The following is a 15827-nucleotide window of genomic DNA, read 5'->3' as shown; positions in this document are numbered from 1 at the left end:
GAAGCAATTGCAAATCTATACTAAATATAGCTGATATAGTGAGTGTTCCAAGACTAAGTATTTTTCTGGAAGCAGCACATATCAATGATTTTAAATGAATTCTGATTCTTAACATGATGCAGGTGCAATCCCCCTCCATCTGACAGGCACATTATATTTTGCAAGAAGTTCAGAATAACTCTTTGAAAACTGTGTGAGACTTGGTCCCTATTCCAGTGAGAAGGAGAGAGAACACCAGGGCAATAACTGCCTTGAACAGGTCAGAACTACATCATTGGAGGTTTTTGCTCATTAATACATAACTTTTGTGCACCTTCATTAGCAGGTCTCATTTACAGACAGGCAAGGCTTTTCAATTTGCAGACTGAACAGTTGATGACTTAGTTCAATATACTGACTGATAGTCATAAGTAGTTCAGTTGATAATTAGGCAGATGTGACTTCTTAAAACCTGCCCCTTTTGTAGCATGGCAAAGTACCAGAGACCCTGGCTACTGATCTCTAACTATTCTTTTTGAAAAAACAAGCTTCAATACCCATTTCCACATATCAACACCCCCCCCCTCCCCCCCCCCCAACACAATAATACAAATAATCTTCCTTCAGGCATCCTGTTTATAATCGACTGTAATGAGCAGAGATCTTGCAACAGATTATCTGTCAGCATACAATTACTGTGCTAGCACTTTGGAAGTACACTAAAACTACTAATAACCATCACTTAAAAAAAATTGCTTTCAAGTGTCTGATTATAGTCTTAAATAAAGCAGTCACCTTCTTTCATTGCTTATGTAAGAGTATCTTAAAAAATCAACCAAAAAATCCCCCACAAAACAAAGCAAAAAAAACCCTAAAGATAACAATGAACAAGTAGAAAGGGGGGAAAAAAGACTATGAAATGATGAATACATAAAGTAGGTAAATTGATGAGGGACATTCTTCTGATATATACACTAATTATGTTTATATCAACATAAATGTTTGAACCATGGAGGATACTGCTTTTGAAACATAATCTGCAAAGCAGCAGGTTTTGTTCTTTGGAATATCAGTATATTTCAAAGTTAGTTTTCTTTCCAAATTAAGATGACAAGTCAAATTTTTGTGAGATGAAAAATTAGGAAATTATTTTCACTTGATAAATTTTAAACTGTTTGTAGTACTGTTTTCATCTATTTACTTACTAGTAAGCAGGAGGAAAATGAATTGGAATGTAAATGCACTGTTTAATTTGGCATAGTGCAAATGAGAACTTGAAACCTTCGAGGCTTCCTATTTCCTCCTCAGGTTGCTCAAAATATTCGCACTTCCACAAGGAGTTTTTGGCAGGCTTGTATTTTCCTGGCTTAGTCGGTTTTGACTTTGGTTAGTGTCATTCGTCTTTAACCACTTAAATCTGTTGCGTGATTAATGAGAATCCCTACCTGAACTACTGTTAGGTGGTTTTTTCAAACTGCAACTTGTTTTAACTTGAGTTACTAGACAAAAATACATTCTAAAACCCCAGCATATCATACTTGAAACACTGTGTTGGTTTGAGTGGAAATGCCAAAAAAGTCATGCATAATACTGTGGTATTATTATTACTGGGGTTGGTGGTTCTGCTTTGTCTTTAAATAGAGCTAGAAAACATTGAACCAGTATTTGTGTTGGCAACCAGACAGATAACTTTTTCCCAAAATAATATCTTGCGCAGAGTTACTGTGCTATTTGGGGCTTGAAGTGGGACTATGGGCTACAAATGAGAGCAGCATCACTCTTTTCTCAGTGGCATGTTGCAGTTTTGTGGATCAACAGCTATGCTTGGAGGACTTGCAGCAGTTTCTGCTGATTTGCTGCAGGCAGTCCAAGTGGGCTAGGCTGGACTTGTGCGGAGTTACTTATCTCCCTTCAAGGCACTGTGGGGCAGCTGATAAGCAGTATCTTAAAGCTGTAGAAGGCAGTGGCTGCCAGCTCAGAGTTTCAACTGGATTTTTGCCTCTTGATCCCTGTGACAGGCAGGGTAGTCCAATCTCGGCTAGCCCTAAACTCAGCAAGGGTCTCTACCGCTCCTGATGCAGCATCTTGGCTTTTTATAAACATGGTTTTCCAGTTTCTGCTGGGTCTGATTCACCCTTACTTTCTCCCTTCTTCAAACTCTGCTGTAGGGTTAAATAGCTTCAGTGACACAAACTAGCTGTCAACTGGTAAACTCAAACATACATAGCTAGGATACAAACATACATAGCTAGGATATATTTTGGGCCTTTATACCTCTTACAGCTCATGGAGCGTATTGCTGTCTGAAAATGGCTTAGTATGAGCATTTGAAAGTGGCAGTATGAGGCGTTTGGTTTTACTTGTTACTCACACTCGGAGTCCTTTTTCTACACATACTATTCTTTTCACGAATCTTATCTCATGTACCGCATTTACTTTAATAACTGTATAGGAGAGCAGATTGATTAACTGATATGTCCTACCTCAGGATTGTTTTAAACCATTAACAAAGCGTACGGCTCTCAAAATGTGGATTCCGTATTTATATTTTCCCTAGCATGTTTGCGTTTTCCAGATGGCTAATATTTTATTCATTCCACAGCAGTAACCCTGAAGCAAAGGGGATAGTTGGCCAATCTTTTTCAGCATTAGTAGCTGGCATTTATTTTCATCTGCTATGTATTTAAAAAACAAACAAAACACAAACAAAGAAACCAACCAACAACAAACAAACCTGATCTAACCTTAAATCCTCAGTGCATGATTATGTAGCATCAGCCTTGTACATTCCTTTGAGAAGTAGAAGTACAATAAAAATTTAAATGTATTCCTGCTAAGTTGTGGAATTGAAGTAGTTGTAGAAAGAAAATACACTGTGCTGAACAGTAGGAATGCTGGATTTTACCAGGGCTATACTTTTTGATCAGCTGAGGCAAGTCTATTTCTTGAAACAAATTATTTTAAGAGAACTCTGTAAAAGAAACCTGACTTTAAAACCCTTGCAACTCTTCTCGTTTTCGAAGGCTTTCTGTATTCTGAAACATTGCTAATATGCAATTTTGGGTCATAGCGTTTACCTTTCTTCTTAACAATGGGTTTAGATTTACTAGCCAAGCATTACATGCGTTATGTTGGAGTGGTGGTGTCAAACTCCGTAACAATTAAAACATTCGAATGAACACTTTGAAAATATGTCTATCTTACTGATCTGTATTTTCTAAACAGTATGTAATTGGAAGACGTGATTATGTTCAAAAACTTCTTTATATGTTGCCATAATGTTTAATTGCTGAGTTAGGAACCTGCAAGGATTTTAATGTAAAAAGCTTCATATCAAATGTGATATATGGCTTATTTTGGAATCATTTTACTGTTTTTTCACACTTCAGTGTGGTGAAATTCTCTGCTAACGTTAAGATTTTCTGCATGAAAGTGTTGTAAGTTTATATCAAATTTTGTACTCCTTTTATAGCTATAAACTTTTATTTTGAGATTAGGATATTGACTTTTACTTTCTGTGCTGATTTCTGTATATTTTCTTTAAATTTTTTTTTTTGTCCAAGGACTCACAGAAGGCCTTTGAGCTTTACAACTTATCTCAGAGACTAAACTGTGTCCAGGTCTAATTATACAGTGGTTGTGTTCACTCACAGCAGATCAGTTAATTATACATACATCAGGAATGAGCTGGACTGTAAAACCTGGGCTATTTTAAGCACAGTTCATATGCCAGTCAGCATGCCATGATGAGATGTGCTGGCATCTATCACAAATATATGAGATTTCTCTCTTGCTCTTTCTTCAGGAGCTCTGCACAACTTTCTCATTTGTTCCTTACCTCAGAGCAAAATGTAGTGCTAGAACATGTCATATGATACACGTCTGACCAACCTGCTAAGGACCATGCTGACAAACAGGCTTCTCTGACTCTAGGGTAACTTTGTAAGTGAAGCAGATCTTTATAGGAATAGATATCAATGAAATGCAGAGGATGCGAAATAAGCTCCTCAAGTAAGGGCTGTCACAACACTGCTACCTTGTGTTTGAAGTGCAAGCCATGTTTTCAGCTTGGCTACTCTCATGTAAATCTGGAAAACATATATTTAAAAACAGTAATGATCATCTACCAATATGAAGTACTACTGCATATGTATTTTTCTCTTGAGAGGTTGAGGGGCGAGTAGGCAGGTAGCACATCCAAAATGTTGGTGAGTGCACTGCTGAAAAACATGTGGATAGCATGATCACTGTTGCAGTGGAGTCTTCTACAGGGAGAATGTTACAAACTGGAAACGTTCCAGAATAGGACTAGCTCACATGCAACATGCCTAGCTCTGTAGCTGGTTTTCTGCTTGATTTTTATCTGTTTTCTGTTTGTTCCAACTAATTCCTAAGCAAATATCCTTGCGTATCTAAAGTATGGCTCAATTTAGACATTAGTTACGCCTTTATTTCAGCTGTTGTGTAGAATTGTGTTTAGAAACAAATAGACAATTTGATTACATTTTTATATAAATTTGTATTATATATTTTTACATATTATGTTTTTACATATATCTATTTGTGTATATGTAAGCTCACAGTAGTGAGACATTACAGGAATAGGTTGTTTTGAAACAGTGCCAAGTGCTGCAAACAGAATACTGCTTGTACCGTCAAAATTCACAAATCACTAATTTAACATTCAGAATACAAATAGATTTATTTCCTTAATTACATTGAAACATATCTGGTATGTGAACTAGAAATACCTTTGATTGTTTTTTTTACATCAGAGGAGCCTAACATTGGCAGGCACAGCACTGAGACTGAGCATATCAGAGGTAGCTCCCTGAACTCTAAGAACTGTGCCACGGTGCCCAGGCGCTACTTGTTTCAGCTGCTGTACTGGCTGTTTAGTGTTTTCCATCTCTTTTGGGAAAAGGTGGTGTAGCTAGCAGTATGATGCTGTGCCTTTTCAGAGACTTTTACAATAACCACAGAATTCTGTTTTTGAAAATACCGCTTAAAACAATGGCAAATAAGAGGCGTTTAAAATTGTGAAGGTCTTGAAGATGGTTTTAAAACCAAATGGCTTTTAGGAAGTTTATAAATACATTCACAGCATGGTGGGGTTGAGTCAGCCTCAGGTGGAGGGCAGGAGGCAGCTGGCAGAAGGAAGCTTTCATGTAGGCTCAGAGCAGTGATATGTGATTCTAAGAGGACTCTCAGGAGTGTGCTTCTTTGAGGACATCAGGTAAGAAGTTCAGAGCTGCAACCAGAAATATTCTCTGATGGCTGATTTGTACTGTTTCAAGAAAGCAAGACTTTGTATTACTTTTTTCCTCTTTTGGCATAAGGATGACCAACCTGATTTGTGGACAGTGGAATGAGTTCCCAATCAGTGCCTATCTGCCTTTTTGTTCCCTTGTTGCATCAATTCTGGGTATGAAGTATGTGTTATGTAGATATAAATATTTGTAGTGCATGTAATGATGTGTATAAAAGAAAGGAGTTGATTTCCCAGAATAGATGATCTGGCAGTTTGCAGGTGGACTCCGTGTGCATTTGAATAGTGTCTGAAGGCAAGAGAGCTGACATTCTCTGTGTGTGTGTTTACCTTTCTGAGGATTGCATGACTAGGCCATCGCAGTCAGGCTAGTAGATAAGGTGGGTGTCTGTGCATACCCCAGAAAACCTAGCCTACGATGAAAATTACTAAGTATCTTTTTGGACATGACTTCTCCATTATGCAAGCATACTTTGCCACCTCACTGTCTTTCCCCAACTCCAGATAAGACCATTTAATTTAAACATTGTCATTCTGAAGCTCTGCTTTGTCTTTCACTATTGCCCGCTTCTCCATCCTGGTATCTCTTTTCCTTCAAATGACTTTTCCATAATGTGCATGACTTCTCACAATCCACTTCTGTTTTGTCTATTGACTTTTCCTGTAGACTGTACTGTCTGCTTTTTTCCTCTTTTTTTTAGTGTCTTCATTGTGCTCCTTCTTTCACAAAATGCCTATTTTTTTTTTGTGCCCTATCACCGCCTTGATAAAACAGTAGGCTGCCAGTTCTGTGGAACAAGACTCACGTATTTTTCCTTTCTTTTTTTAACTTATGAGCTGCTTTTTTAATCAGTCCAAACTTTCATTTCAAATTTTGTGCTGTCAACAAATGCATATTTATTTAATTTTAACTAGATCTGTTCCTATAGCAAGAACAGAGTATTACTGAACACCTTAAACTTCCATTGTTGATTTACATCATATGAAAAGCTTTACCTTTCCTGTGTATCAAATAATATTCAAGTGGTCTCTTTCTTTGGTTTACATTTTCTTTCTTTTTCACTAACATAATCCTTTATATACCCTTTCAAAATCAGAGGATGAAATTCTGGACTTACTGACAGTAAGAAAACTGCTATTTATTTAATATATTATTGCAAAAGTTTTGCTATCTTTGTGTGACCTTTTCCTGTTCCAGTCTGGTCCTTGATTCACTTTTTAAGCCCATTAACCTGTCAGTTGTGGTACCAGTCAATATCCAGCAGTACACCACACTGAAAGATGTAGCTAGAACTTCTTTGACCACATCATCTGTTCAGGAAAGTTTCTTGTCATAGGTTTTGTATGGTTTTTGTTGGGTTTTGTTGTTGTTTTTCTTTTTTCTAACCTTTGTAATGTGTTGTGGAATATTTTGTTCCTAAATATTTTAGCGAACTCTTGGAAGTGATTAACTAAATGTATACTGCGCATGTGCACATAGAGCATAGTGGAAATGTCACGGTATCCAAGTCAGTCTCCTTGATTTTACCAAGATGCAGCTAATAGGAAACAGTGAAATGGAAAATGTTTCAGTGTAAAAGCAACACAAATAGATTATATTGTTACTCAGTTTTTTAAAAACTGTATGTGAGCATGGAGTAAATTTTAAGTCTGAAATACATTATTCTACACTGGGGGAGGGGTGCTGAAATTGAAACTTTCAGGACTGAAAGTTTCTAAGAGTAGGTTAGTAAAATAACCATCCTCTTAGGGCTCCTTCTAGTTTAGATGCCTTCTCATGGTCCATTAGTGTGAACTGCGGAAATGTTTGAGCTCTGTTCACTAAAGCATTCAAGGGAAAACATTGATCTGCCCCTAGGAACTGAATGCTATTATCAGTGGTGCCACTAATATTTCATTGAATACTTGTGATGGGACACTACAAATAAGTAAATGAAAGAAGTGTTTATTCCAGATAAATATTTTTCTCTGTAAATATAGTTCTCCTAAATACAAACATGCTGGCATAACCATCATGCGCTCTGCTTCTGTTGAAAAGTGAAGTAAATCATACTGAGCAATGCTATAGTCTGTCCACTATGCCTGTGCCTGGCTACTCCTTAATGTAAGCAAGCTCCTTAGCCATCCACCCTTTCCTAATACAGCTATACAGAATTGGTACTTCCAAGTAGAATTGCTTGTTTTCTTGTTACTTGGGGTTTTTTTTCTGTAATTGATCTGACAAAAGGGAGGTATAGGTTTGAAATATGAGGACTAAACAATGCTATTTAGTATGGTTGGAACTTCTGTTGGAACAACTGGAAAATTATCTCCTTAAGAACTTGGAACTGTTTTGTCAACGTTATAAAATTGTACAGTACGGTAACTCCAACTTTTTAACATCGGTAAGAAATGAATGAAGACAGGCCAGCCTTGATAGCAAGGGGGAATGGGAGAGAAGGAAGCCATTTATCGGTATACCACAACCCAGAAGATTACAGAAGAGGGGACAGAACTGTGCTTAAATGTTATCAAAACTTATTTAAATTTTTTAAAAAGCTTTAAATTTTCAAGTGACTTAATATTTCTATTATAAGCCTCTACCAAAGACCCCAATGCATTTATAGTTCTCATTCATTTTTTCAAGGTGCTTACGGAGAAAAAAGACTAAAAGTAAGAATACAAAGCAAGAGTTATGGTGTAAGCTCTTCCTTAGGATTTAAATGTACCCTCAGCGCAACCTGCTGTACTGAGGCAGGGTCAGTTTCCCCATATGACTTGAATCTGCTTCAGTGCAGCAGGTTAGACTAGAGGTTACAGGTGCAGCATCCCTTCGAAAATTAACTGTACAGATTAACTGTATTTATCTAGGCTTGACTAATCGTGTACCAAGCAATAACATGATGTTATTTGAAATGGCCAGTAAATTAAAATAGGAAAATCCAACTACTGGACCTTTTAGCAGTAGTATAAAATTAATGAGAGTATCTTGCAGGACCACAGACTCAGGAAGCATTTGTCAGCTTCTATAAAAAAGTTACAGTAAATTATGAAGCATCTTGAATTTAAACAATGTGTCTGATATCAGAGTATTTGCTTTCCCAGATGATTTGTTTGTATTAACCTCTGCCTGTTTGCCTTAATGACTGAGAGAATAATAAAGCTGATCTGTTTGCTTTGACAAGAATGCATTTATTGCAAGTGATGTGTACTACAGAGGTATCTCTTTTGGAGGAGAAAAGGTCAGTAAACAGTAAATATCCTTCTAAAAAAGGTATAAAAAGAAATAAAATACTATGCATGATGAATGTAACCTCTAAAGTTAACACTTTTCTGCTGAGCAATGTTGTACAATTTTTTGTTGCCAAAAGCTTTTGGGTACATGTCATGAATAATGTGTTTATATACACACAGTTTTCATGGGTCTGTAAATTTTTTTTATGCTGTACTTTATTCTTTCTGATTTGAAAAAATCTATGTTTTAACATCTTAGGAAGTAAGAACAGAAATAAATTTTCAGAGTTATTGAAATGTTTTGAGTTTTATTCAAACCAATTGTAGACAGATAAGTGAAGGGTGGAGGGTCATCTGCAGAATCTCCAGGATCATGACAGGCAAGTCTCCTACACCCCAGCTGTGGTCCCAAACTCTTTGAATCCATAAGTGGTTTCTCTGTGACCCAGTTTTGGGTTTTTTAATATAAAAGTCTCAAGAGATGGAGAGTATATTGTCCTAATTAAGGTTTTGCCAGAGCTGATATTCCCTAACACACAAATCTTATTTTATGAAACAGTCTTATACAGAAAGTTTCACAACTACCAGTAGTTATCAAAAACCTGTGGTTCATATGTCTAAGGATAACATTCTGAAAATTTATTTCAGGTTATCCTGAAAGTTTTTATAATGTGATTTTTTTTTTTAATTTTCTTCAGAGCTTTGACAATTAATCACAGAATTAGGAAGAAATTGCAGTTAGTACTGCAGTTTGGTCCTTATGATGTTGGGAAGGACCACCATCATCATTTTCTTTAGGATTTCTCAGGGCAGAGGGGGAGGCTTAAAGCCTCAGTAGGAGAATGTTCACTATTTAAAAGCTTGGATAGTCAAATGATAGGTAGGACATTTCAAAGTGCTACATACCTATGCTGACTGTGCAAAAATGTAGTACAGGCTTCCATGTTAGTTTTATGCATAAAGTTAAGTCTGTAAGAGGAGGAGGAAAAAAGACAAAAATAATCATTGTCATGTCTTGAAAATGAATGGAAGCTGGTGGAGTGTGTTAAGAGGAAGCATCCCCCTTGCCGGTCTTGTTTAATATATTTATCGATGATCTGGATGAGGGGATTGAGTGCTCCCTCAGCAAGTTTGCAGATGACACCAACTTGGGCAGGAGTGTGGATCTGCTTGAGGGTAGGAAGGCTCTGCAGAGGGATCTGGGCAGGCTGGATCGATGGGCAGAGGCCAACTGTACGAGGTTCAACAAGGCCAAGGGCCGGGTCCTGCACTTTGGCCATAACAACCCTAGGCAACCCTACAGGCTTGGGGACAAGTGTCTGGAAAGCTGCCCTGCAGAAAAGGACCTGGGGGTGTTGCCTGACAGGCGGCTGAATATGAGCCAGCAGTGTGCCCAGGTGGCCAAGAAGGCCAACGGCATCCTGGCCTGTATCAGAAATAGTGTGGCCAGCAGGAGTAGGGAGGTGATCGTGCCCCTGTACTCGGCGCTGGTGAGGCCGCACCTCGAGTACTGTGTTCAGTTTTGGGTCCCTCACTACAAAGAGGACATTGAGGTGCTGGAGCGTGTCCAGAGAAGGGCGATGAAGCTGGTGAGGCGTCCGGAGCACAAGTCTTATGAGGAGCGGCTGAGGGAACTGGGGTTGTTCATTCTGGAGAAGAGGAGGCTGAGGGGAGACCTCATCGCTCTCTACAATTACCTGAAAGGAGGTTGCAGAGAGGTGGGTGTTGGTCTCTTCTTCCAAGTGACAAGGGACAGGACAAGAGGAAATGGCCTCAAGTTGCGCCAGAGGAGGTTCAGGCTGGATATTAGGAAAAATTTCTTTACTGAGAGAGTGGTGAGACACTGGAACAGGCTGCCCAGGGAAGTGGTAGAGTCACCATCGCTGGAGGTGTTCAAGGAACGTGTGGATGAGGCATTGTGGGACATGTTTTAGTGGGCATGGTGGTGTTGGGGTTGATGGTTGGGCTTGATGATCTTACAGGTCTTTTCCAACCTCGGTGAGTGATTCTATGGTGATTCTGAGGTTCATGCATCTTGTATGCTTTGGTCCTTTTCTAGGCACCTGCTTTTGGCCGCTGTTGGAAACAGGCAACTAAATGGACATTTAATTCTGATTCAGTAGGGTTTACTGGTATATTAAGAAATAGGACTGGAATGTCATACCTGAATAGTGTTAAAGCCATGCATCCAGTTTGCTGTGGTAACAGTTGAGATTGAGAAGTACAATAGAAGAAAAGAGAGGCTGTAAAAGTAGAAAAAGTCATTATAATGGCTGCCTTCATTTAGTGCTATATAAATTAAATCAGTGTTATTCTGGTAGAAGAACAAGAAACTACATTTCTAGATAAACTGAAAGATTTCTTCTTGGAGCAACAAGTTAGACATCCCAGGGAATTCCTCAAAATTTCATTCTGTAGCTGGCCTGGTTCTTCTAGTCAGCTACTGTGGATAGAGTACTGTATCTGTGGTGTGACCTAGGGTAACCATTTTAATGACTCAATACTTCCTTGTGTCTTTTGATACACTAGAGGCATGCTTGTGGGTTTTCATGACTATATCACACCAGAGGAGATGCATTCTTTGATCCTTTAATACAGGCAAGGTTAAGCATCCCCTCCCTTTTTCCCTAGGAGATATGGAAGATACAAATTTCAAAACAAATAGGTTGTTTATCCTGATTTTTGTCTTATCATAGTTTGGAAGAGGAAAATATCTGATATTTTCAGAAAATGGGAGAAAAATACTTTTCTCACAGAATGATTTTACCAATACCTCTCTTTTTACCACTTCCTCACATGTGATATTTCCTCTAGCCTGTGTTTTATACAGGAATTACAATAAAATTGTGTGAATTGATTTTTGTTAGTCTTTTGGGGTCCAATACGTCATTGAATATCAGTGCTAGAGAGATTAAAAAAATATGAAGTATCCAAGTCACCTAACCCAAGTGTTTCAGCAGGAGTCCATTTGAAATTTCACTTTATTGTGTTGTTGCATGGATGACAAGATTAAATGAATGCTTTTAATGAAGCTCATTCTCTTGTAATTTGAAGGCAGTATAGAGTTTCTTATTTGGTTTTGGTAGTATGAATGTTAAGTTTAATTACTTAAGGGGCTGAAGAAGATTCGGTGCAAACATGAGTAAGTACAAAATATCAGAATTGCTTAATATCCAAGAGCTTCACAACTAAGGAAAATGAGGATTAATTGTTTGAAATGTTTATTTTTGAAATAACGAAAAATATCATGCTATTTGGATCTGATTTACATTGATTCTATTTATAGTCTGCAGATTGTTGCATTGCCATCATTGTTCACAAAGGTAGTGAAGTTAAATTCAAATCGGTTACAACTCCTGGATGAGTTGATTATCTTGCTTGTGTAAATTGGCGTAACTCCACTTACTTTGATAGAAATACGTTAAGATGGAACTGTTGAAATTCTGACCCAATGTGTCCAGTGTCCAGCTCATCAGCCTTAAATAGGATCTTTTTATAGTATTTTATGATGGTTTAAAAACTTGTTCAGCCTTATACACCTAATTACACTTCTTACCTTTGATGTATCAGATAAACTACTTGCTTTAACTGCTTTTAAAGTATTTAATGTCATACTTAATTCAAAATACAAACAAACCAAAATAATAGGCATCTCTTGACACTGCCTGCTGCATCTTTTAAATATGCCTTCAATGCTGCTTAGCCTGATTCTTTGAGAGAAAATTGCTAGTAAAGATGTCTAAAGAAGAGAGATCAAGAAAACTTTAATGACCTGTGGGGCGCAGCTTCAAAGAAATCATCGTCAGCATAACTATTTTGTAGTATAAATGCATTTCTAGCCTAATAAACAAGCGTGGTGTAAATTTCATTATAGTAATAGAAAGTTAATTTAGTTGTTGGAATTGTGATCTTGAAATCTGGTACATAGTAAAGTTGTCCAATATGCACAATATCTAGGAAATAGCAAACTTGATTTAATACCTAGATAAAATTAGTATGCATTGCACTTCAGTGATTTATCTTTGTTTTGTTTCTCTAATCAAAATTTCAGTTAATTTCAGCCTTGTTCTCTGCCTCCCCCACATTAGTTCCATTGTCTTGATTTGCATCATTTGTAGCAGCTGGCTTCTTGTCAATCTGTAGTTTGGACCTTTACATCAAACAGCAAATTAATTACAGGAAAAGAAATCCCAATAGTACTTCTATGCTTAGAGGCTTTCACAATTATCAAGAAGTGAATGTTGCTGTTTCTTGTCAGAAATGAGAAGTGGAACATGGGGAAGGGGGCAGTGTATGCTTCAAAGGTACCATTAGTTATCTCTAGAATTAAGTGTTGATCAGTTACCTGTACCTACCCTTTCCTAGACTCTCCCCTCATTTTTTATAAAGTTAAACAGGGGAAAAAATAGCAATTTTAAAAAAAAAAAGGTAGTATGAGATGTATTTTTTTGTTAAAGGATGCATCTTAATGCATCTCAAGTGCAGAAGCACACTCGGGAGTTTATTGGAAGGCCTGCTTGCATCCTAAATGTTAGTTCCTTTTCCCTACACCACGTCTTAAAAAACATAACCAAAAAAACCTACTTGAATTTGTTCTGTCATAGTTTATGAACTTCTGTTTTTCTTTCTATAAAGAGAAATCAAGAGACCCTTTTAAAATCAAGCAATGTGTACAAAAGGCTCTACAAGTATATTGTCCAGAAGGTGCCCACAGAAACAGACAGTTAAAGTGCGAGCAGTTAGTGTTTAGACCCTCAATATGCTTTTCTGACATCAGCAAGTAATTTAGTCTTTTATCAAGTTGCTGCACTGTGTTAAATTCCTCTTTTTTTATAATGGCCATTAGTAATGGTTAGGAAATTAACATTGGTTTTGTTTTTTGCTGCACTTCTATTGTTCTTTATAAAAACCAACCAACCAAAAAAAAAAAAACGACACAAAAAAACCCCAAACCAACAAATTGCAGCGTTCAAACAACACTGGTTACTGTGGTGGGGAAATAGGGAAAGCGAGTGGAGGTGGGGAAGTCAGTATGTGGTGTAAACATGAAGGATATATGCTCTACTTACCGTGACATACTCTATTGAAATGATGGGCTAGTTTAGTCTAATTTATTCGCTATCTTCTATTGCTTATTTCCCCCATTTTTATGTTTTTCTTGAACAAATAGGTACTATTTCCTTGGCTATCTTTTCAAGATACATATCATCTCTGACTTTCTGATGTTTTTTGCTATCTAACTGAGCTATCTCATGTAGTCTGTGTTTTCAATAGTGTGCAGATCACAAATGAAGGTAATACCTTGCCCAGCTCTTAAGAGAATATTGAGTTTGGTTTGATACAGTGTCTGTTTTGTAGCAATATCTTTCCTCATTTTCCATACTGTATTGTTAGCACAGTTTAAGAGCTCAGTCCAGCATTCTTCCAACATGATTTTCAAAGTCCTGCTGTGATTCTGATTCTTTTATACTTGTCTCTGGTTTTGAGCTAAATATGAAATTTAGTGGTTTAGCTTTTGAATGGGAAATTTAATTTACAACTTGTCAGTTAGTTTACAAAACGGATACCACTGTGAAGGATTCTCTTAAATATATATGCAGTCTTTCTCTTTTGTTCTCTGTTAATTTCTTTGTTCCTGTGAAGTATGGAAATACACAAAAATCACTTTGAAAATCTAAATTCATAGCTGTCACTGCTGACCGTATCCTCTGGGCCTTCCAGGCTGCACAGGCTGTGCGAAACAGCAGATGGTGGCTGCACATGCAGGGTATCCATCCAGGAAACAACGCTTGTCGTTTTTCAGCATCCCTGCCCTTCGTCTGCCCACAGAACTCTAGTTTATTGACAAAACTTGAGTAACTGCTTGTAGAAATGTTAGGATCTTTTTTTTTTTTTAAATAGAAACCCTCTTAAATTTGATCATATTACTTCCCATACATATTTCCAGGTACACCACTTGTCTGTGTTTTATGGTGAGTAGGCGTTATGTGTAATCTCTGAAATGTTTGTGATGAATCAACTATCATAGGCTTTGAAATGTGCATTTAACTTTGAAGGTACTTAACGCTGTGTAAAATGAATAGTCCAAAATGACTGAGAGTCTGCTAGGCAGCGGGTTATAGCACAAGTTAGAACTATTAAGTCCATTTCCATTTGTCTCAAACTGTAATAATGACAGTACATAAACCAAGAAAACTTTAGATACATGAAAGTCATTCAAAATACTGAGTCCCAAATGAGGTGTTGCTGTGAATCTTTAGCTTTGACAGCTGAGATTTGCTTCAGAGATTCTATGTAAGAGAAGCTAAGCTTTTTCTTGATTAAATTACAACTTTTTTCCTCCTTTTTTTAAGGGAGTGTGATCTAAGTCTGAATAAACCTATTCCTTGTCTTAAAGTGAAGTCTATTCAGTAGTTGTGTGGGATAGATAATCAGGATGAGACTGGCAAACTTGTGAAGCATTGCCGCTATAGAAAACCAAATTGAAATACAGTGGCGTTTACACATGTGCAAAGGGACCTGAACCAGTGAGCCCACAGAGGAGCCCAGTGCTCAAACATGCTTCATCCCAGCCTGAAATGTATCTCTGGTGCTCGTGACACTGAGTGTTATGTTTGGAAAAGGAACTCCCCTTGCAAGGTTGCTGAATTGACGCATACTGTTAGACCCCCGAGTTGTCACACCTCTTAAGTCACTTGTTTTCAGTATCAAATACTGAATGCATCATCATTAAGCATTGTGCTTTACTCTTATAATCTAGCCTCCTACTTGAACTAGGATGTCTTTTTGAATTTTTCTAGGAAGTGAGGAACAGAGATTCAAGTTACCTTTTTTTAATAGTTATTTTTATACCACCGGAAACAGTAATGACAGTGTTTATGGCCAGGATAAAATGTCAAAAAAAAAAAAAAAAAGTGGTCAAAGTGCATCCAACTAGTCTTGATTGTTTGAAGTTTGATAAAATGGGAGATTTCTGTCTCTGTGGTTATGTGAATGGTAGCACTGATTTCTGTTAAGTGCTCTAAACCAACGTATTTCTACTGTTGAAGTGATGTTCTTAGGTTTCATAATAACTCTCAAATTTGTATCCCGGTTGACTGAATTTCTGTTGCTCTTATTAAGGGATGGGAACGAGAAATTTTTAGACATGGGGTGCTAGTGTAGAGGTTATAATTCATTCACCACTTTATGCTTCCCCTGGAGTCCATGGATATTTTGCTCTGGTAGTTTTATTGGCCAAACAAACCTGTTAACAAGCATGAAAGTTCTGAGAGACATTTTAATAATAAAATGACCAATTTATATATGGAGAATTATTCTTTGGAATTTAAAACTTGTAGAAAGGAAATATGCTTTAATGTATCTT

At 37.3% G+C, this 15827-nt stretch overlaps 1 protein-coding gene across 1 annotated transcript in view; it reads left to right on the top strand.

The window, feature by feature from the left end:
- GBE1 (1,4-alpha-glucan branching enzyme 1) overlaps positions 1-15827 on the top strand; it is a 169176-nt gene that overhangs the window by 124626 nt on the left and 28723 nt on the right. The gene's annotated exons all lie outside the window — the stretch shown is intronic.

The sequence above is a fragment of the Gavia stellata genome, chromosome 1 (assembly GCF_030936135.1).
Source record: "Gavia stellata isolate bGavSte3 chromosome 1, bGavSte3.hap2, whole genome shotgun sequence".
Lineage (NCBI taxonomy): Eukaryota > Metazoa > Chordata > Aves > Gaviiformes > Gaviidae > Gavia > Gavia stellata.
This window is presented reverse-complemented; position numbering and strand designations above follow the sequence as displayed.